General features: G+C 50.2%; 1 pseudogene; it reads right to left on the reverse strand.

Annotated features, from left to right (window-relative positions):
* The window catches only part of LOC129785695 (hydrocephalus-inducing protein homolog), a 95,695-nt pseudogene that overhangs the window by 23,789 nt on the left and 48,634 nt on the right, over window positions 1–23,272 (reverse strand).

Consider the following 23,272-nt stretch of genomic DNA (forward strand, 5'->3'; position numbering starts at 1 on the left):
GTAACACTGCCATCCCATTCTACTCTTGTACGGAAAGCGAGTAGCACAAGGAGCAGAAGGTAGCCCCAGAAGTTGTACACAACCGTCACTGTGGCTTTTGTGCAAAACTATTCCTCTATCCTTTGAGCTCCTTTTGTGTGACACCCACCATTAACTAAAGCTTAGGGACTGAACGTTGATTTCTTTTTTTATAAAAGTCTGCTGCTTAGTCATTCCAGAATGTCCAAACCAACTTCTTATTGCAAAGAGCAGCCCACGTGTGACTAGATCACAACTCGGAAAAAACCCTCCTGGAACAGCCTTTTCAGTGATCCCTGACTTTGGGCTTGCAACCGTGACACGGGGATGTTTGATCACATCCAAAGCCAGAAAGGAAGAGCTAGGGAGCTTTTGCTGAATTCAGCGGTTTTTCAGTGGATCCAGCCGAAGCCCAGCTGACAGCAGAGATGAGTTACACTTCACAGCTCAGGCACGCATCAGAGGGCTGTGTACTTCTATTGCACAGACACCCGAAAAGAGGCAGTACTGGGTGCTCGCTGTTCAGAAGATTTTTCCATCTTGCATCACATGTGGCCTAATTTTCATTAAAAACTTGATGTTCTAAACCATCAAAGCTCTTAGGAAATGACAAAGATTTCCAAGGGACAAGTTTTGCCCATAATCATGGGTGAGGCATGCCCCACGGCCACTATCATCAAAAAAAATCAGTGGCCATTCTTTCCCTTCTGCAGCAGGCCCTCAGCCTCTCCTGGAAGGTCTGCGGAAGCTATCCTTTCTTCTGCCCCACCATTGATGCTGGAACTTTAGGAAACCCTGGGAGTTTTACGCTCTCTCCTTCCAGGTGAACCTCAGAGAGTGCTCTCCTGAAAGGAGGAGGAGCAGAGTAAAATACAGACCATTCAGGACAGCCGAGAGAAAAAGAAAGAAAAAAGAGAGTATGTCCCGCTCCTCGCTAGCAGCTGGGGCTTCCAGGAGCACCCAGCCGCTGGCCAAGGCCTGGGTACCCCGGGCTGGGACCGTGTGATGCTCCCACCACAGCATGTCCCAGAGCACATGGACCAGGGCATGGAGGGGCCGCAGCCTCCTTGTCCTCAGTCCCAAAGCCACACCTGGTTCTGTGGAGTGAGAATTCGGATCTCAGTCGGGTTAACACCTTGGCACATCATGGAGGGATTACAACTCGGCATTCAAAGAAACAGGGGTGTGGGTGGCCCAACAGCACAGAACTGTTTCCCAAGTCCCTAACTTCTGCTGCTTTCTGGCACTCATTTTTTTGCCCACGGAACGTCCCCAGGTTTTGAGGTTGGTTTTGAACGTGATTCTCAACCAACCACATCAACACAGAGATCCAGTTTTACACGATGTAGGACACGGCAAGTGAAGGAGGGATCAGCACTTAGGATTTTGCTTCTCCCTGCAAAAGCGGCTTAGAAATGGGTTTTGGAAGAAATCAGATGTAACCCAGTACATTTCCATATCCAGAAAAAAACAACAAAAAAAGAATTTTAGGTGATTGAGCCCCCCCACCACGTGCTTCCTTCCAGCACTCAAGAGCCATGGCTTTATTTGCATGAATAACTAAGAAAGTTCATTTTGAGCTTAAACAAAACAAATTTCAAACCACTTCTTAACCGCTGGCTTTGCAAGTTGCACAGTGCTGATGAGTTCTGTAAATCACCTGATCCAGAAGCGTTCGGCTAAGCAATTTATGGAGGCAACTGCAAAAACACACATGGAGGCCAGCCACTTCCCCGTGGGGCTCGAGATCCAACTGCAATTTCACAGTGCTGCACTAGGGCAAAGCTACTAAATATTCCCTGCAAGGGGCACACGCTGTCTGCAAATCGTCCTCCAAAGGGATCTGTGACTGGCATGCAAATGCACGAGGAAGGCTGTCACACCGCTCAGAGTCGTCAAGAAGCAAAATTAATGACTCCCTAGTTAAAGATCACGGGTTTCTTCTTTAAACTCTTTTTGCACCCTGGGACGGTCTCCACCCTGACGATACAGCGGCTCAGCTCCGTTTTGTGAGGGATGGGGGGTAGGTGACCTCCTTGAGGTCCTCTCCCAAGGGGCCCATGGAAGAGTTCAGATCTCCTGAGGGACCACGAGGGTTTTTCCAGAGCAGGCTCCTCTTTCTAAACACCGATCGCTTGCCCAGCTCTGTTTCCTGTAACTCCCAGGTTGCATGTAAGTAATTTTCCTATTTCTCTGCCACAACAACAACAAAAGCTCTCCAGGCACAACCCCTGGAGATCCCTGCAGCAAAGTGATGGACAGCCCCACCACCACAGCAAAAATCCCAGGGCCAGGAGCACAGCGCTGAGCCAGGATTCCCTTGGGAGCAACTTTTTAAATCAACCCTTTCCTTCCACAGCTCTAACAACTGCAGCTGGTGGCCAGGAAGGCGGTTTGTTAACACGAGCCCTGGTTAATTACTGTAGGTGGCATTTGCCAAGTAAACCCTGCGCAATTACCGTATCAATAAAAAGCTGTTTCATGGCCTTTGTATCTGTCAGCTTGGAGAAGTAAGGAATGGCTCGAAGCAGCTGGGTTAGTGATCTCAGCACCCTCCAGAACGGGAGCCTGGCTGCTGGGGACCACGGGCCTCGCACCTCCTTCCTCTTAGATGGGGAAAACCAGAGCGTTCCCTGGATGGAAATCTGACAGGGACCTCCCACTCCTGAAAAACACCTCAAGCAGCACCACACGGACGGAGAGGAAGGACAAGGTAACCTGAACCACGGAGCTTGCTGCAAGCATTCCCTGCCCCGTGCCAGCACAGCAAGGCCATCACCTCTGTAAGGGCAAAGGCGGCATAACTCGGTGGGTCAGTGATAACCGCTCCCAGAAAAAGACCTGACAGCACTTCTGTCAGCCGGGAGGAGCATAAAGCTTGTCTAGCAGGCTGCTCGCACTCTGACTTCTGGGGAGGGTGCTCACCCTGCTGAGGACAGCGAGCCCTGTAACACGCGACCCAGATGAAGCATAGACTTGAGCCACGAGGTGACGATTCCCACGCAGGGACAGCAGCACACGTGTGGCACGTTCACAGACACCCTGCGCTCAGCAGGGCTCAGCCACTACGGTCTGGCAGCGCCTGGAGAGCGGGAGGTGACCCAGGGGCAGGGAGCACGTTTCACTCAGCTCCTACCGCCTCAGGAGCCCGATGGTGCATCCACGTAATAAAGGCTCATCCTGGAGGTCTATAGGGGCTTAGTGCTTGTCCACCAAAGCTCTTCTGCTGTGTACCTCTCTGCCTTTACAAACACCTTGCAGCACAACGAATGCATGGTATGAAAGCTCGCTGCTTTGGCTGCTCTGGGATCAGCGGTCGGAGCCAGGCGCGCTAAGCCCTGGCTCTGCACAGACCAGCTGGGAGCCACAGGGACAGCAGGAAGGTGCTGGCACTGCCCTGCTGACCACCGGCTCTTCCTAGGAATTCCGTGGGAACCAACTGGGCTGGAAGAGTATTTGTGCCTCGCCTTTGCTGTGGGTAGCAGGAGGAGGAGAAAGGAGCTGTACCTGAGATGTCGCAGCAGACTGTTGATACACTCTGGCTTCTCGGGGTTTGAAGATCACATAAATTTCAACTGAAGAATTTGGCCAGACATCTCCCTCCTAAGACAGGAGACAACAAACCATTTACCTTCAAACGTTACATTTCTTGTTTTCAACCACAGCCCTGTAAGCCTTTATTTAGAGCATCAATGATGAGCAAGGAGCAAACAACACTTACAAAATGTGTAAGACTTTGGAAGCAGCTGTGAAAAAAATTAAGTCCCTTACCTTAACTAGCACCCGGTAAAGGCTTGCCTTTTTTTTTTTTTTTTTTTAATTAGGGCTATAATAAAGGAACTAAACTGGCTGGCTTCGGCATATCAAGGATCTCTTCAGAAGTGCCAGCTGACCTAAAGAAAAGATACGGTTTCCCTCCAAACCTTCCCTTATATCCCCGTGTCACTACAGCCATGTGAACACGTCTTCTCAGATCAGAAGAGATTCAGCAAGTCAAATGGATTTTTCCATTCTCAGTTACAAAGACAGAAAGAAAGAAAACCATGCCTGCCTTCATCATTGCAGAAGAGATCTGTAAACCAGCTCACAAACAAAGGCAAGGTCCCGTCAGGGCTGGCTACCCCGGCCAGGGCTCACTGTCCAAGCCTCCCTCTGCTTGCAGGCAACAACTGGCAGAAGAGGAATACCAGGGCTTTGCAATCTGCTCCAGCTGCCTGCAGGTCTCCACAGGGGGTATGAGACATTGCCCATGACACAAAGCCCTAGTTGTCCTGGCCTCCTCCCGTTCCTGCATCACCGCTGCTGTCGGAAGCGGAACCGGAGCTGGGTCAGTGCCCACGTGGCATTTCTCTGACACGAGAATGTGATCCTGGCTCAAAATAACCCAAACCGAACACCAAAATGGTGAACTTCCGCTGCACAAAAAAAATCCAGCTTCAGCAAGAACCTGGGAGAACCCTGCAAGCGTAAATCTTCAAACAGCGAGGGAGTGGCGATGGGTCCCTGCAGGTGTTATTCCCAGCGGCCGAGGCCCCAGCGGGATGATTTGCCCAACACCACCGAGACCACGGTGATTGCTGCAGTGTTGCTGGCATCTCTCTGTACGCTGTATAACTCACCAGATGTCCTGCCATGCTCCAGGAAGCCAGTCAGTGGTGCAGTAAGATCCTGGTAAGGGACATATCTCCCTACACCCAGGGTGCTGCTGGATCCCAAGGCACAGTCAGATGAGACTGCTCTAAGGCATCAGAGGAGACAAGCCTACGGACGAGCAACACAACCCATCCATTCATATGCACCCGCACAGCTCTCTGCAACAATCCTAACGCAGCATTATTGATGGAGCCTTGCACTCATATCCTCACTCCCAAGAAAACCTGCAGCAGCAGTTAACAGACTCAAACCTCTTGAGCTTCTGACATGAAATCACCATTCTCCAGGATTCAACGTATTTGGACAGAAACTTCAGGCAGTACGTCCACAATCAGCTTCCCTGTATTGTCAGTGAAGCTGCACGCCAGACTGTTTGACTCAAAGGGAGAGGGCAAGAAGAAATCATCAGTTACACATTATTCTACTATTCTGTGGCTAAAAAAAAATTGTGAAGGACATGACTGTTTTGGGAAACCTTTGTCATTTCTCCCTTCATTACTGCTGTATGTCAGACCATAAAACTGGAAAATATTGTGACCTATTTCTCCTGGGAAATGAAAATAGGCTGTTGGAAAGGTTCCTCACATTCCTGCTACCCCACGGGGAAGAAAGAATTGCTGGTTAAAAGGATACACTTCACTACTCACCCTTGCGGGCTACTGCTACATAGGCGTACCAGCCCTAGGACACGGCAGGAGCCAGCGGTCTGCCGCGGCTAGCATATTCTCCGTAAGATGGCAGTTGAGTCAGATCATGGAAAACTACCGTGGATGCTTGCCAGGACAGAAATGCAACTATGCAGTGCTGTGAACACGATATTGCAACACTGCTGGCTTAATGTCAGCCTCAGGCAGGCTGCAGCTGGCAGGTGGCATAAAATACAGACGGTGGATGTATGATGATCCAGCACAAAAACTCCTGCTGTTGTGCCCTGGCTTTGCTACAGCATATGCCAACGTGATACCCGAGGGGACGGCACACCATGACTCACCGCTACAGAAGTGACCTCAGTAAGGAGACCAACCATAAATAGATGCAGATCCTATTTCCCCTCCCTCAGCCCCTAAATAATGCGAATCTCCTCAACCTCCACCAGCCTGAAAAGGAAAAAGCTGGTCTTGGAAAGTGGGGCACCACCAACTGTCGGCCTGCTTTGTTTGGTGGAGGGAGAAGGTGATCCATGGAAAGGAAATCACTGCTCAAAGCACACCAAAACCCCCAAAGGCAGAGCTGGCAACACAAGTACTGAAGTGACTCCCCAAAGTGCATCCTGTTAGTTCAGGGCACTCAGGGAAAAGGCAGCGCCAAAGCCAGTATCTGCCCCTTCCCATCAATAACCGAACCCACAGCGAGCGGAGGGATGGACCATAGCTCCCACTGGAGATGGCGCCTTCTGCCAAAAACCAAAGTGCTCTGCAGTCCCCTCTCATTTGGATGGGGACCAGCTGGGCACCTCAGCTGAGGTGGACGTTTGCAGGAACAAATATCGCTGTTATCTCCTGGCCCAACCTCTGCACCAACAGCAGTAGCACTTGCGTAACCTGCACATCTTGAAGACCACCTCCATCGGCTCAGAGCTGACACGTGGCACTGAGGAGTCGCTACCAGGCAATGACAAGACAGTGATGACTTGTCAAGGTAAGAGCAATGATTACAAATCCTTTTCCTCCCTTTCCTCTGGTTTCCATTTCCAAGGAGTCAGCTCCCACGTGTCTGTACTGTGACTTACAGCTAAGCTGTGGTGGGGAAGGTGCAGCAAAAAGCAAGGACTTTGTCCTTTGAGAGCCACCTGGGCTTCTACCACAGATGCTTCTGCTGACATACCATGTGTCTTTGCAAAAATAAATCAACTTTGAGATGCACTCAGGAAGTCAGAGTTACAGAACAGCTTGTTTCCCACAGGCTTGGACGGCTGCTCAAAACGTTCATGGTCACAGGCTGACTGCAAAACCGCTCCTCCTCTTTTCTCTTATTATTTTCATCAGCAAGTTAAGCTTATACAGGCCGAAATAGCCTGCTGCAGCTTCCACTGAGAGCAACCCCTGGCAGCTAACGGCCCGCTTACACAGCAAAGCTGCTGCACAAACCCTGCAAAGCCACCCTGCCCAGAGAGCCTTTCCAAGGCTATCGTCCCTCCAGCGGCCTCCTAACCTCTGGGAACCTCCAGCCACTTGTTCCAAGGGTTTGATTCTTTCTATAGGGTGCTCCCAGGCACCACAGGTGATAGGTGGGAAGAGCAGCCGCCGCTTTTGGCCAGAAGGTCCGAGGCAGCAAGGTCCCAGCTCTGGTGGGGCCCCTCCAGCAGATTTACACGGCGCTGCAAGAAGGGTCTCTGTCCACGCTACAAGTTACGGGACTCTCACCGGGGAGAAGGTTGTGGAAGTCAGCAGCAGTGGATTTTTAGATCTTACATTTGATAGGAAAAAAGACTAACATTTGATGTGAAGACACCCGTACGCCAGGGGGGAAGACAGACATCAGCAAAACTATGAATGTGAAACCCATTGTTCCATAAATCATGGAATTAATGGAAATCTAAAGACTGATAATGCTGAACCAGCCAGGAGGGGAACAACTCCTGTAGTATCCCACTTACACCCAGTCCTAAGCCAACTGTAACATCAACACAGCCATTCAGGAAAGGTTTCCACTCGAGACTTGAGGCCAGGCTACACTCTGGGTCCGTACAGCGCTACACGGAGCACCAGGACTCAGCGGGCAGCCAGGCTGCTGGACCTCACCCTAATGCACTTCAGGAGCCCAAGAGCAGGTTAAGCTCGTTATGGAGACCTAGCCCAGTTGTAATGAAGCAGGAGCCCTGGGACATGCTCCAAAACCAGCTGGCACAGCTCAGGCGATCGGCTCCCGCTCTCTGCAATACCCCCGCTGCTCTGACACAGGCTCTTGGTCCCATCATGCTGCTCTCAGCTGCAGTGGTGTGAAACTGCAGCTGTGCTCACATGGGGGGCTCTCAGCCTCATTCGGGCTATAGGAGTAACCAAGAAGAGAACAAGATCCCCTTCCTTAAAAAAAAAAAATAATGGTTTCACCTACTATAAAAGAAAGAAGAGGCTCGGATTATTCTAGCGTTTGCAACAGGATGAGAAGGGATTTTGCATTGCTCAGGCAGCAGGCATTCTTCATCTCAGACCATGCAAATACTCAGTCAGGGCTCTGTTTCATTGAAGGACATGAGGTTTTGATTGCGCAAACACAAAAGCAAAAAGTTTTCTCCAAGTCTGCAATGAAACTCAAAAAGTTCGTTTAAAGCTGCCAGCCTTGCGTGCAGGCTCACAGACGATGCTGGGAGGGAGAGTCACACATGGTATAAATCCAGATTATATGAAGGGATTGGTCTTTCCGTGATTAAACGGGCTGAACTTGGCCTCCTTTCCATAGAGGACCTTTTCATTCTTCAATAGGTGAACTAATGCCCATGGTTAATCCCCATACGCTACGTGTAAGGCCTGCCCTTATATATAATAATCAGTACCCCTGAACACTGTAAGGACACTTATGAAGTGCCCTTAATTTATAGCCCTTGCAGCAGAGCTCAGCTTTAGGCAGGCTCTCGCCGCCTGCCAGGAGCTCACTGTTTAGAAACGCTTTTTGCAACAACCTCTCCCAGCCTCACTAGAAACCTCATGTCTTCCCTCTCGGCACATCAAGACGCTGACGCGGGTATCTGCCAAGTGACCTCATTCAGGGAGGAGGAGGAGGAGGAAGAGAGGTTCTCAGCTATCGCTTACCACCGGCTCAATGGCAAAAATATCACTGGAGAAAAGCATAGAGTCTTCTCGCACCTTTGCCCTCTGGTTCTGGAAGGCACGGGAGAGAAGGGAAAGGCGTTCTTGGAGCGTGGGGTCCATTGCACACTGCTTGAGAAAAGAATCCCTCTCATTCTCCTCCTGCTTCTGCAGCCTGCGACAGCGCCTGCAGCCATGGGGAGACACAAACCAAGCAGATCATTTAATAAACAACATATTTGCAGAGACTGTCGCGTAAGCGCAGGAGCAGCCACGCACTGGGGGAGGAACAGCAGGAGCAGCTCAGCAAGGGGCTGACCCCAAGCCACGGGGTCCCAGGCAGATCAGGTTATCACTTGTTCGCTGGCACGGCAGGTAGTTTTACGCCACACTCACGAGCTAAGAGGAGGTTTTTGAAAGCTAGCAGCCCTCAGGAGAGCCTCCTGGCTCAAAGCTACTGCCACGACTAATGGACAACCCACCAACACCCTCAGATGGCTTTTCCTCCCGTAGAGGTGCTGGGGGAGATGGATGAAGATGAAGGAGCACACACTGCAGTGCTTCGCTGGCAAGGGGAGAGCAGCTGGGATTCAGCTGCAGGTTACCAGCATCACTCTTTTTTACCTTCCCTTTTGGACTGGCAGGGATAAGCAAACTAGATCTGCTCCACTGCCTACACTGCCATCCAGCAGAGGATCCCAGAGCATTTGAAAAGCCAACTCACGGACTTTCAGGCATTGCATCACTTCAGTGAAATTAATGGGTTTATATGCATGAAGACAGAGGCCCCGAGAGGTGAAGGGACTTTGCCTAGCATCACCCAATAACGAAGGCAGGACCAGCATCTCTGAATGCAAACCCTTACATCCAGCCTTGAACCACTTCAACATTTTTCTCTTTTTGGCCTTCTCCTCAGAGCTTTGACACAGGTCACCTCTCCCTCACTCGGTAGTTGTAGCAGCAATCATTCTAGTGTTTAAAGCTCGCAACCGAGAGGTGAGAAGGGAGCACTGCTGCAGAGCACTTGCTTCCCAGCTGGCACGTGGATGTGCCCCCTTCACGCTCCAGTCCCCTGGCCACCAAGGACCAGCAGGTGACTACTCGAGGGCAATGAGGGGAAGGCTCCATACACAGCACATCAGGGCAACGTGGTATAAACAGGACCGCAATCACCACCCAGCTAAATTCCAATACATTTAGAAAGGAAACACAGCCATGGACATTACTAGCAGCACGCAGACAGAGCCTCGGGCAAATGCTGTCACCAGTGCCAAAAATACTTTCTTTGGCTTGCTCCCTGTGGAGTGTCATGAGAAATGTTTTTCCACGGCTGACCTACAGCGCTGTGCATGAGCGGGGCTTCCAGGCACCGAGATGAGCAACCCTCAACTAAGCCTTCATCAACAGACAATAATTCCATTGTTGAATCCCAGAAAGTCCTGCAGGAGGGAGACAGAGCAAACCCCTGGGTAGACCTTGTGATGATCCAGGTCTTTTGGGGTGACAGCCAAGCGCAGGGTGCTGAACTGCCTCCTCCCATTGGAAAGGTCCTCTCTGCTCTGACATCTCAAAAGCTTCTGCTACAGCAGCACAGAGGCCTCGGAGCGATGACCACCCCTAAGACTGCAAGTAAGGAAGAACAAAGCACTCTGCTCAGAGTACAGAACACGAGCTGGCATAAGATCAAGTGCCATTGGAAAAAAATGGGTTGAAGTTAACTGTGGGGAAACCTGGTTGCTTCTGAGGGGAGAGAGGATCACTCAGGGTCCCATCTGAGATAGGCAGGTGGGAAGAGATGCTAAAAGAATGGCGCAGGGACGTACTAAGAGAAGGTCATGAGACTTTTTCTGTTAACACACTGATCTTGCACAGAAGTCACACACTGCGCAATTAAAAACAGAGAAGAGTGGAAAACTAGTTTTGGCCTTCAAGGCATTTCTGACCTAATTACACTGAACTTTATTTGCTCAGAAGCCCTCAAAAAGTTCTCCAGCTGAAGGCAGTTTCCTGACCAGCTCTGGGTTCAGACTAACTCCTATACACCTACAGCCATTCAACTCTGAGAAGGCACACAAGGACTCCCTAAATCACCCCAGCTTCTAAGTGTCTTTTCCAGTGCATCCCCTTGGGCTAGAAGTGTTTCCCTGCTGCCCCAAACGGAATTTCAAAGCTTCAGAGACACCCTGTGGAGAGCCTGCCCCACCTCTCAGCACCACGAAGACACAGGTGCTGACGCCCCAAGGCACTTCCAAGTCCTGTGCTGCCCTGCCTTCCCCGCAGAACCCTCCACCTCCGAACTCTCCGAGCCCCGGAGAAGGGGCAGGGATACCTCGCTGTGCTGGAAGCCGGGACAGCGCAAGGCAATTCAGCATCCTACAGCCGGATGGCCTCAACGTTCGGGGCCAGCAAAGCACCCTGCCCTGCGCACTACTGGACAAGAAGGCTGAAGAAGGTTGCCATCTTATCAAAGCTGGAGGGGAAGAAACTGCAGTGAATATCACAGCAGGTACGCTGCCTGCAGCTGTTAGGTGCTACCGCTCAACGCAGTCCCAGGTAAGGAGCGCCGACACCTTCCTCAGCCTCACAGACCCTCTGCGAGCCCAGGGACCTGGCCTCACTGACTTAGGGCTCCCACAGATGGGAATTTGCTCTCCGAGGAAATGCAACCTTTCCTCCCCAAAACATGAGCTGGAACATGGATGGAACCGGAATGGGAAGCACTGAGCTCCATTACCCTGAAGCCCAGGGGGGGACACCCTGGTGTCGTGGATGGTTTACTTGTCCTACGCCATTCAAAAAAGCACCAACATCCCTCTGAGGCCGTACGTTAGTTTTACCCTTGGGCAGCGTGTCTTACTTAAATGAATCTTCCCAATGAACCTCAGGTTCTCCTGATCCTCCTCTTCTTGACTAACAAAAGCCTTCCACTGGAGTGGGCTATGACTTTACTCCGATTGTGGATGACCACGGATCTGTGGTTTGACAGCGTGATGTAGGTCTTCCCAGCTGTCAAGGAGTTCCTGTCTAGCCTGATGTTGACATCTTCAACTACTGCAAAATGAACTCCACGAAAACTATCATGATCTCGCTGTCTAAACCCATGGCCAGGTGGGTCTTGAAATAATGGGTATAGTTCTGATCTTAAAAACCAGGCTGAAGCCTTTGAAATTTCTGCCCTTCTCCGAAGTACAGAGCAGCTTCTATACGAAGACTGAACAGGATTCCTCAACCTAGAAACCACACAGGAGATAGGTAGGTTTGTAGAAGTATGAATGGCCTGGGAAAAAGTGAACAAGGAAAAAATTGTCACAATTTGTTGTAAAACAGGAACCCGAGGGCCTGAAATGGTATTAGTTAAAATGAGAGAAAAGTAGTTCTAGTACTTTTCCTAGGAATATTCCTTCCTTTGGAACGTACTGCCATAGGTGCCTACAGGCGCTCATCGCTATAAATCCACAAAGCAACTGGACAAAGGCTTGGAAGGTAAAACCATCAGAAGCGATTAAACAAAGACGTGAATAAAGCCTCCAGCACAGAAAAATGCTGCCTCCAAGGCCCACGAGGGAGAAAGCATATGCACTGCCTGCTTCTACACGCTTTGCTAAGCATCCCCTACCGCTGCTCTCCTGGAGAGCACTTACACTCCCGGCTGCAGGCACCGAGGACGCTTCTGAAGGCTGGAGGGCTTTGCCGGAGCACCTTCTACCACAGAGAGAAGGATCTGGCATCGTGCTGACTGTGTAAACCCACAAACCTCCCGGTACAGACGAGAGCGTGCAGACGCCAGCGAGTCAGGAGGGAGCAGCAGGTCTTTCTGCCAGGCAGATAAACTGACACAGCAGAGCTGTCAGGGTTGGCCCAGGGCAGCTGCAGGCTTCATGGCCTGGGTGCCAAATTAGATGTGACATTTATTTAAGACTCTTGATGGTTTAATATATAAGTCTGGAGGAAAAGAAAAAAACAACAACAAAACAATCTCTGTACTGTACCAGCAATGTAGCCCTAGGTATTTCACCTGATGGGGTAATGTCCGTGGGTCTGTGCTTTGGGATGCTTTGCTGCCATGAAAGCACATTTACTGAATCCAGACATACCTGCCCTATCGTTACTTACACAACACGATGATCTTATTACAGGCTGTCAGCTCTCTCATTCTTACATGCTTTTGACGTATTTCCCAGAGACAGCAGGACACAGCTCACTCTGCAACCTGAACAAAGCAACACCTGAACTTGAAATTAAAAGAGAGGCTTCTTACACAGCAGTAGAGCAGGTGCTTTGGGCTGTGCACTCCTGAGCGATGCTCTCTGAGACAGCGGGAACACCACCGTGTTTTATTCCAGCATCCATCTGCATGGCTATGGCCACCGGTATCTCAGCACATCATGGTAACTTTTAACTATCTGAAAGTAAGAAACCCAGCACTGGGTCATCCTCTGGGGGGCCTGTTGTGCAGGAGGAGAGGGAATTTACAGAAGAGCTAAAATATCTTTCCGAATATTAAGCAAACCCTTGAACAAGATTTCAAAACAAATTTCAGGTTTTATGAAGAATGCGTTCCCAGCATTCAACAGCCAGTACCTTCCTCCATCGATTACTGCTCTAAATATTAGGAAGCTGGTAGCCAGATGGATTAGACTGAAGAGAAACAAAACAGCACTCTGCTGCCTTTCGTCCTCACCGTAATATTCTCCCTCTATCCCTGTAACTCCCTCCTCGCTGAATTTGGATTTTAAACCTTTTTAGGAGTGCATGACAGTCAGGTTCAGAATATTTGGGTAACAGGGAAAGCAAGTTTAAGTTAATTTGCCCAGTTTGTCAGAAAACTATGCCTGGCTCTCACCTCTTCTAAAAGAGACAGGTCCTGCTGCTTTTTCACTGAAAATACAAGCAAGCAACGAAAGCCGAGCTCTTCACTCAGAAGTGTCATTGTACCTCCACATCGACCCTTTGAGCAGTTCTTTTGCTCCTGCTACTATCACGATACCCAGCTGCCTCACCATCACCAGCATATTCTGGTTTTTCAAACAGCATGCAAAGGTCTGCTGGTACCACTTCACCACCGGAGAAGGGAGTCACTTCACCAGGCTAACGATCTCTGGAAAGCGAGAGGAGTCCCCTGCGGCTGGATCCAGCCCTCCCCACCATATGCTTTTGGCTGCACCTCCCACAGAGCTACCTCGGTCAGAGTCAGGAGCGCTGCTCTGAGCTGTTTTGCTGTCAGGAAGCTAATGGCATCACCTACAAAGTGTGCTGGGTCTCTGACAAAGGCCACCTGTCAGTCCCCACGCTCCTATTTCCAGCACTAGAGCAAAACACAGGGCAGCGACAGTCATTTTTAAGTGCTTCTCTGAGGCAGTGCTCATGAGCTACCTTCAGACATCATTAAAACCATCGTGCTAGTTACTCCAGCCCTAGGAGCAGCTTGTTTATAAACCTCACCATTAAATAACTGCTGCCAACACAGGGGTTTCTACAGGACCATTGCCCAGGCTACAACAAAGCTCAGGGCACCCTAATCATCACTGCTGCCACAGCTGATGCTGTCAACAGCTAAAGCCCCCAGCAAAGCCCCCTCTGAGCCCATGCAGCCCATCGCAAGGAAAGGATCTGCTACCCCAGAGCACTGCAAGCCACCGTGAGACAACAGATGGGCAGGAAAAGGCAGATGGAGAGCAATGACCAGCCACAGCGTCTACGGGACAGGTCGCGGGCTCTTCAGACGGCTCTCCTGCACTTAGGAGTCACCTTGCTTTCCACCAGGCTCCTTGTTGTGCATCCTCCTGTAATGGAGCACCCAAAGGATTCCCCATTACCTCCTCCGCACCGTGCTTAGGAAGGGCTGTTGGCTTTCTTACGGGATGGAATACTCCAGCGCAGGAATATCTGGGAGCCAGCACAGAGCCTTTGTGCTGCCCAGTGTGAAGGAGCCTCGCAGAATGGACTGAAAGGACAATGAAACTGTTGGATAACACAAGACAGCGCTGCCGCACATCCAGGATGCCGTGGGCTATATATAATCATTATTGGTACTACAGCCATGATACGCTGGGGTTGCTGATCACTGAAACATTGCTTTTGGCCCACGGGGAAAGACAGGGCAGGAACCTTCCTTCTGATTGCCTGGCAAAGACATGCTTAATACGCCACTTCATAAATCAATCACCCTTCAAGCTACTCTTCTGCTTCTCAGCAAACGCTGATTGATCCACCAGGAAAGGAGACTAATGAATGGTCAGTTCTGCCCCGAAACGCATCCAGGGTTCATGGCACCTAAGAACATACTAGTGATTTCCACTGATGACAGAAGAGACAAGCTGCAGTCCAGGATGCCCTGCAAAGAGATGAAAACTACATTCTCCCAGAAATCCTTCACAGGCTAAGAACGGGATAGGCGGCGTCACATGGAAGTCTGCTTCTGGGGATGAACAAAAGAGCCAAAAGGAGACTTTTAACTCCAAATAACCCTCCGAGCACCCACCCCCAAGCCGTGCTCATGCAGTCAACGCCACGGGTTGCTTTAGCAGCATTGTTGTCAGAAGGGGTGTTACATAGTTTGGGAGATATAAAGCCATGACTAACAAAAAAAAAAAACGATCAAGCAAATGAAGCACAAACTTAATTCCTCTTCTTCTACCCTCAAAGCGACAGACCATCGGCTTTGAAACAGAAGGCCCTAGAGAGGGGCGAAGGCCATACTCTGTTTGCAAGAAATTTAACAACCTTATCTAAAACAGTATATATAAAGAAAAATCATTGTTACAGGCAGTTGTGGAAAAGGGGAACAAAGACAGGAAACAGTTGTTAACTGTTAGCTGATCTGACATAAAGGAACACTTTGGAGAGCAATTATACTCACCCATCAATCTAATTGATTTGAACCATAAAAGCCTATATAACCAATTATTTGTATAACGTATTAGTTACCAATCCTCAGTCCGTTGCAGCACTGCTACGATTAAGATGCAAAGTCAACATATAATTGCATCAACTCCTATTTACACCTTTTTTTGCCTACAGTATATGCCACCCTGCACTCGCTTTGAAGCAGACGTACAAGAACATAAAAGTCCAACAGAAACTAGCCAATCCTGCTGGGAATTCTCACAAGTGAAGGAAGAAAAGCACAACATGCACCCACGACCTGAGGCAAGCAGAAAGGAAAATCCCTTTGCAAAGTTCTTAAATGCCTGGCAGTCCAAGGAAAAGCTGGAGCAGCCTCTTGTAATAACCACGGCGTCAGAGCCTGGCTTACACCTTAGGATAACACAGGAAACAAGATCTTTAAAAATCACCAAACAAAACAAGTTTGTCTGCATCTGCTAGCACTAAACACAAACGGAAATAATTACATCAGTTCACGCACTACAGTAAAGCTTTGGAGCCAAGAGAGGCTGCTGCTTAGGGAAGCAGAAGGTTTCCCCACCTCCCCGCACTGGTAAGAAGCCACTACCAGCCTGCCTGGTGTTGAAGGATCGGAGAATTGCGCGGCGATGAAGAGCTACAGACCTGACCAGCAGTGGCACACAGCGGTGGCCACCAGAAGCTATGGGGCTGTTGCCGTGAATTTAGCTCGATAGGAACCGAACACACTGCGACATCAGAGCCGCTGTGAACGCTCACACCAGACCAAGGTTAAAACCAGAAATGGTTTTGGCATTCCCACCCTGGTACCCTGCACGACACAGGCACAGCTCAGGTCAAGATGCAGCGAGGCAGAGGGTTTGCTCAGGCAAGTCCTGAGCCTCCTCCGCTCCGGCTGGAGTCGGCACAAACCGCGAGGGCTCAGCAACCTGAGTGATCTCAGGAACGTGAAACGCAACACAGCAAGGGCTGAACCTCAGCTAAACCCTGCTGCCTATCCACATCCATCCGTGGGTTTGCAGAGAGAAAAGACAAAGAAAAAGGCTTGATCTAGAGGCTAAGTCAATAGGATTTTCATTTTGTTTTCAAACAAGTTCCTGGAAGCTACTGATGGTAGTGCCAGCCTGGCAAGATGACAAGACCTTCGGTAGAAAGGGGGTTCTTAAAGGAAAGAGAAGAGAGGCATGCAGAGGTGGTTGTCTTCTCCAAAGTCTGCACAAAACCACAGACTAATATCACAGCAAGGTAATGTTTTACTCTTGCGAGTAGCTGAGATGCCCAGAGGTGATGGCACATCCGTGCTGCCGTTACTCGTTCAGCCTCAAACATCAACAAACACGTAGGGCTGGGATTTAATGAGCTTCCTGCGTGTGTACAGTGGCCACTAACACACCGCCAAGCCCTTGCAGAGGTGGCCTCATTTACCAACGTAAGCTGATTCAGCTAAGCCCAGCATCAATTTCAGCTGAAGAAAGGGATTCAGCACCCCAACACACCGACATTCCCGGCTGGGAACCCCATGCTGATCTGTGCAGGAGCTGAGCAGTCAGCAACGCCCCTGACAATTCCCCTCGGCCCATTTGCAACGCGATGCAGCCCCTACCACAGTTTCCCACCGCGGCCGAGATGCACAGGCTGTGCTTGCCCTGCTGCCAGCCGAGCACACCCGGTTCTGTAGTTACCGTCATCTTCACCAAACCCAAATGGCTCTAACACACCACACCAAACTCTCTGTCGTGCCACAGGTGACTGAAGAGCTCCACATCAGCTCCCTAATTAATCGTGTTTCATATGCCTTGATTTTTCCTGTGATCTCATGCCTCATTTTCCCCCATTTGTGATGAAACCTCGGTGCTTTCTCAAGCTGGCGGTTATCATTCACAGCTCCAGAGGCTGCTGCAGCACAGAGAAGCTGCCTGTGGTTAGGCCGAGAAGGGCAGAGGCACCTCAGGGCAGTGGCTCAGGCCATCCTGCGTAGGGCAGAAGACCCAGATCCTCTTCTGACATCCCCTGCCACCCTGAGCATTGCTGCCGCACTAAATACAGTGATCCCCAGCCAGTTCTTCCAGATCTACCCAAGAAATTCTTTTGTTATTATTTTTTATGCTTACGTTGCCCTAAGGAGATCTTGTCTATCGTGCAAGTGTTGGTGCTGGCTTAGAGGAAGGGGAAGATCTGAGGCCAGCTCATCACGCTTACTGACCAACCCAAACCACACATCCCAGTAGCTCTCCGGTGCTCAGTACCAAACCCCCCTGCAGCAGCCCCCCGCGTGCGGGCAGCCTAAGCAGCAGCTGCTGGCCAGCCTTCGGGACTGGGGGGCTGGCGGGAGCCTGCCAGGGAGGAGACGGCTCCGGCAGGGCTTGCTTCTCCACGCTGCAGGCTGGAATCACCACCCCTGACGCGTTTGACAAACACACAGATGTGGTGCTTCGGGACACAGTTTAGTGGTGGGCTTGGCAATCCGGGGTTAAGTTGGACTTGGTCATCTTCAAGGTCTTTTCCAACCTCCATCATTCTATGATTCTACGAGGCTGCTGGCATTTGCCCCACGCCTAGCAAGCAGCAATGGGGAGGAAACGGTGCTGGGGACCCCCTGCTTCCAGGGCCAGGCAGCAAAGCTCAGCGGCGGGGGAACAAGGCAGCCAGACCCCTCCCTGACCCAGGGCAAGGCAAGCTCTGCTCCACATCCAGCTCCCAGCGTGCTGCACTGAAGAAGCCTATTTAGCTGCTCCCTCCTGCCATATAGGAATAACCTGAATCTGGCACAGAGCAAGTTTTGCTGCCCAGGGCTCAGGAGGGGAGACATGACTTCACCCACTTCCTACGGGGACAGGAACTGAGCCAGCGCAGGAAAACTCACTCTGATTAACAACCACGGAGCCAGAATCAGACCCTGCTCGCACTTTCTACCTGCCCTTGAAGTAAGCAATTGAGGAGCCGAGGCTGAACTCTCCCATCTGTGCCCTGGGTGTGCAGAACCACAAAGGATGCTCTGAGCCTGGGTCTGCCATCCACAGCAAACAAGCCAAGATTTGCTTTAGCACAGCTCCTGCTCAGCAGCTGTCAGCCCTCCTGCAAGCTGTGTGGGAAGTTGAGGGAAAACAGGGTATTCATCTGCCAAACACCTAGACGGTTCCTCAGCAGGCTTTTAGCACAAGGCTGGAGGCTTCCAGCAGGACTAAAACCACCGAGAACTACTCCTGAGCCACACACGTTACCTCTCTTCTGGGGAAACCGCTTTTTGGGGCTCTGAACCAAGGGGAGACAGAAGAGTAATGGAATAGGCAGTTCTGCTTGAGGGCTGCCTCCTCTTGGGTGTGCTGTCTCCTAAAATACTCCTATGGGTATGGGTTCTGATCTCCCCCCTCAAAGAGGGTGAGATCCTGCCCCAGGCTTTTGCTTCTGCATTAGACTCACAGAGCTACTGAAAGAGAGCCATCCGCATCACTACTTTTATTACTGACAGCAATAAAAGCATCTCAATACATAGCGTCCGTCGGCCACGCACAAACTCAGTGGTGCTTTGCTAATTACTGAAGTTTTCTGTGCTGACAAAGAGATGCCAAGGGATGCAGCAACCGATGGGGAAAAACTGCACAGAGGAATTTCAATACCGCACCACAGATCCCCTGGGCTAGAAGCGTGTTGTAGCGCCTTGCCACAAGGGCCAGTGGGCACTGGAGGCACCCACATACAGGCACAGGATCTGGTCCTACACCTTGAAGACCACCCATCATACTATACTAGTACTCGTTGGAGACAGGAGCCTAATGTGAGTCAGCATTTAGGGAGCTCTGAGTAGAGAAGCAATTCTCCTTCCACAACTCCAAGCATCTCGCCGGCACCTCCTGTCTCTGGCAGCCTTCTTCACCTGCATGGAGCACCTGCCGTAGACGTTATTGTTTTGGATGGCATTGGACTGGTGGATTTGCTTTGCACCTCTGGCACACCTCTGGGAACCCGTCATGCATCTCCTCAGCCACGTGTCCCTGAGCAAAGCTCACCTTCCCACACCAAGCTGGTGCTACGCTGCCAGGTTGCAATAAATGTTGTTACTGCAGCAAACTGGGTTTGGTGTACAATCAGCAGCACTCAGGGCAAGCAGCTTGGGCATCATCTCACTTGAGCAGGACTTGACAGCTGAAAGAATATCGAAACTTTATGAATACTGGATTGGTTGAGACTAGGACTTACCTCCATAAACTTATTTTCCCACATCCACACGGTCCACACAGGGTGGGCTGAACGTCATCTGGGAAAGGCCAAGTGACCGACAGGACTTTCAGTGGTATTGAAACCTTTTCCAAAGCTGTACGAGTGCTTCGCACGCAGGTTTCAGAAACCCTTTCAAGTACCATAATCTGATGTTAAGGTGCTGGACAGGGATATGCTGGAGCCCAGAACATCCCAAGTCACCCTCATTTCAGTACGAGCTGGGATTTTTCACACCCAGACACATGTACACAGGCGAAAAGGAGGAGTTTAGGCATGTAAAGCACTGAAGGACAAGTTTTCATTGTAAATCATTACGCTCATAGCAGCAAACATTTTCTCCACACTCATCCATAAATTTGTAGCAACAGAACCGCCACCACACACACAGTCTATCCAGGGGACAGTACCTGTGCTCCTAACCAGCCCAAAAGACACACAATTTAAATCAACCAAATCATACGCTAAGGGAAAAATTGTGACTTGTTCACATGGAAGAGCTCCATGCTTGCTTAAGCAATGCTAGGGACAGATCTGACCCAGCTTCAGCAGAAATTTAAGCAACGTTCACCTGATCCTGCGTAAGTCACCCTAAGAAGGGTGTGATCCATTGAGAACGACTGCTGCCTGCGAGCAAGTCAGTACTGATACACAGCCAAGCGAGGGAAACGCCTCCCAACACCTTAAACTGCTGTTTTGCTCTTAGCACTTCTGTTTCTTAATAAACACTCCGTTGGTGGCTCTGAAAGAGCAACCCGGCTGCTTTCTGTACGCGCGTCACAGGGAGCCTGCCGTGGTGCCGGACACATTAGCCAGGGCTCGCCACGCGAGGTCAGGGAACGCTGTCTGGTGCTCTGCACTACTCCTGCAATAAACTCTGCACCACACCTCAAAAGACTGATTGATTACACGTTTCTGCTTCACTTTAGCAATTCATCTCAGCAGCCTTTCACTTACCTGTACGCTTCAAAGCTAGAGAGATAATCCCTTCATTATCCCCTTGCTCTCCTTCGCAATTCGTAGTTTATTTCAAAATAACTGCAACATTGTACTGGCAGGCAGGAATGAAATCCTGGGTTCATCTCCCAGGGAGCTGCACGTGTTCCTGGGAAAACACCCATCTCGGAGCCAGCAGAGAGTTTATCCCCGTGGCCTACCCACACAAATGACTTTTGCAAAGATTGACTATGGGGGAACCAGCTGTTTCAGTAAGAACAAGACTCTCAGGTTTTTCAAAGCAAGCCACGAAGATCCTGGCCCTAATTATTCGCTCACTCTGTTCCGTCACAAAGTATAAACCCTACGGCCCTAATCTCCACTGTCACTGCTCATCTGCCCCAGAGAAATTCTAGCCCTCTGAATTTTATCCTATAGATTCTGTATAGGCATACAAATAAGGCACGTTTTTGTGCTTCCCTAGCTGATATTTCAGTCACCCGTCCTAGAAACTGTTACCCAAAACAATAAGCTCCTCTGAGTGAGCATCAACCATTCTCCGTGAATATGTCAATAACTGGAAAACATTAGACAAAGCTGAAATAAGTCGTGAGGCTACATAAGTGTTTGGAAGATACAGGAGCATTTGTAACTTCCACAAACCCAAGACAACTAAAATGCTCTTTGCCGGGCTAAAGCAGCACACAGTATCCCCTCGGTTAGGACACCACACTTCCAAGGACCAACGCTGAGGAACAGGGACAAACCAAACCTCCCTCTCAGGCGAGAGGAAACACACGCCAAGTGCCTTCACGCAACTGAGGAAGCGCCTCGTTCGGCACCACAACATACCCCTGCTGAGCCAAGGCCGACAGAAGCATTCTAACATGGCGCCTTTTCCTAAAGATATTCCCCGCTTACTCTTCAGTGAAGCGTAAAGCTGATGGTGTTTCTGTGGCCTGACCTCAGCTTCTCCTAGCCTAATATAAATGTTACACCTATCTCGGGAGGCAGCGAGCTCTTCCTGCCAAATCCCAAGAGCCCTCAAGTCCTGGCTGCATTAGTCCTGATGTCGTGAGCTGTGGGAGAAGGCAAAAAGAAAGAACAAGGCTCTGCGGCAAAACAACGTAGAAGCAGTGCAGGGGACAGATGTGTAAGAGACAGCGGCATTGGAGCGAGTCTGACAGAGGCACGCATTCCCACGTCGCGCTTCAAACATAGCACCGCCAAGGAATGAAGCTTCACACGTGCATATGCACACCGTAACGGAGAATCAAGGTTCCTCCCGCCTCCGACTCAGCAACTCCCAGCAAAACCCGATTCCAAAAAACCTCATTCCTGCTTGAGGGGATGCACTTTAAAAGCCCCCTAAACACCAACTATTTGTCACTTTTCTTTGAGGCAAAGCCGGGACAGGGGAGATACACCTGGAGAGGCAATTAAGGTGACCGGGACAACAGGGAATGATGGCAGATGGCAGTCATGGGGGGTGCTGGGTGGAGAGCACCCAGCCGACACCAGCATCCCCCAGGGAGAGACCGGCACACAGCCACACAGAACGAGGGCACACGCAGCCTTTGCCCCTTACCTGCTCACTTAAGCACCGAAACATACAGAGGTTTTGAAAGAAAAGGTTTTAGAAGTAGTCTGCAAAGCAAGCTTAACATTTTTCTGCTTTGAAAGGTCTCTGTTTTGAAGGACGCAGAGACTGGGCACCATGCAGTGCCCAGACCTTACCTGTGTCATAGTGAACTGTCAGGGGCCTGGAATAATCACCAGTCTTCTCTGGGTGGAAGTCCACCGTTACTTGCATGGCATCGCCAATCCCAAGAGTCCCAGCAGAGGGATCAACAGAGAAAGGGCTGCAACACGGAGAGGCACATCAGGATTATTGTGGGACCTTTGGGGACTACGTTCCTTCTGCCGTCCAGCTCACTCCAGCTCACCTGTATTAGCAAGGGGCCAAGAAACCACAGTCAGCAGCAGAAAAAGAGAACATACAGGGCCAGGAACTGAGCCACCGACCCAACTCCTGAAGAGCTCCAGCCCTCAGAAGATCCTAAGCGATAAAATGACCTCGTCTCCCCCATACCCTGCATCCAGTTTTCTGCAGCAAGGCTCAAGAGTCTGACTGCTAGCGATACGATCGGAGGAGGGTTTTTGAAGGGCACGGAGATGGCAAGAGTTATTTGCATGCACAACTTGACACTGAGTTCCTCAGGAATCCGTCTTTTCCTGCCACCTATAAACCTCAAGAGATGCAAATGTCAAGGCAATACCTGCCCCAGTGAGATTACAGCCTGGAAATCAGACAGGGAGAACAGAAGTTTATTCTTGAATGACCGGAGAATAATTAGACTTTAATGGCAGAATTAATCTATCTTTCTTTTTTTTTTTTTTTTTACCTTGAAAGCATCCTGGTTTTGCCTCAGAAAGGGCACATTTTATCAGCATTTCAATGAAAGCTGTTCTAAGCAAAGAAAAATCTGTACGAGTGCAAAGGCAGGTTAGAGTGATACAGAAACAAGAAAACAAGACACAAAAGGAGTATCCCATTTACAGCCTGAACAATTAAATCTCTAGCTAAATGAAGCACCGCTAGCAGGAGCATATCAAGGCACCTTCAACAGGAGGTTTTCTGCGTATTCACAAGCAATGCAGTCTGGGGCTCTGGGTTGTAATCCAGGCTTGGTAACTGTTTGCTTGGCCTACTAGAGAAATTCTGTGCAATGTGTGGGAAATAGTATGAAAATGTGCCGGTGTACTTTAGATTTAACAAGAGCAATTATGATTTGTCGCCAGGTAAACAGCTCTCAGCTGACAGACACATAATTCAGTCC

Source organism: Falco peregrinus, chromosome 14, assembly GCF_023634155.1.
Source record: "Falco peregrinus isolate bFalPer1 chromosome 14, bFalPer1.pri, whole genome shotgun sequence".
Classification (NCBI taxonomy): domain Eukaryota; kingdom Metazoa; phylum Chordata; class Aves; order Falconiformes; family Falconidae; genus Falco; species Falco peregrinus.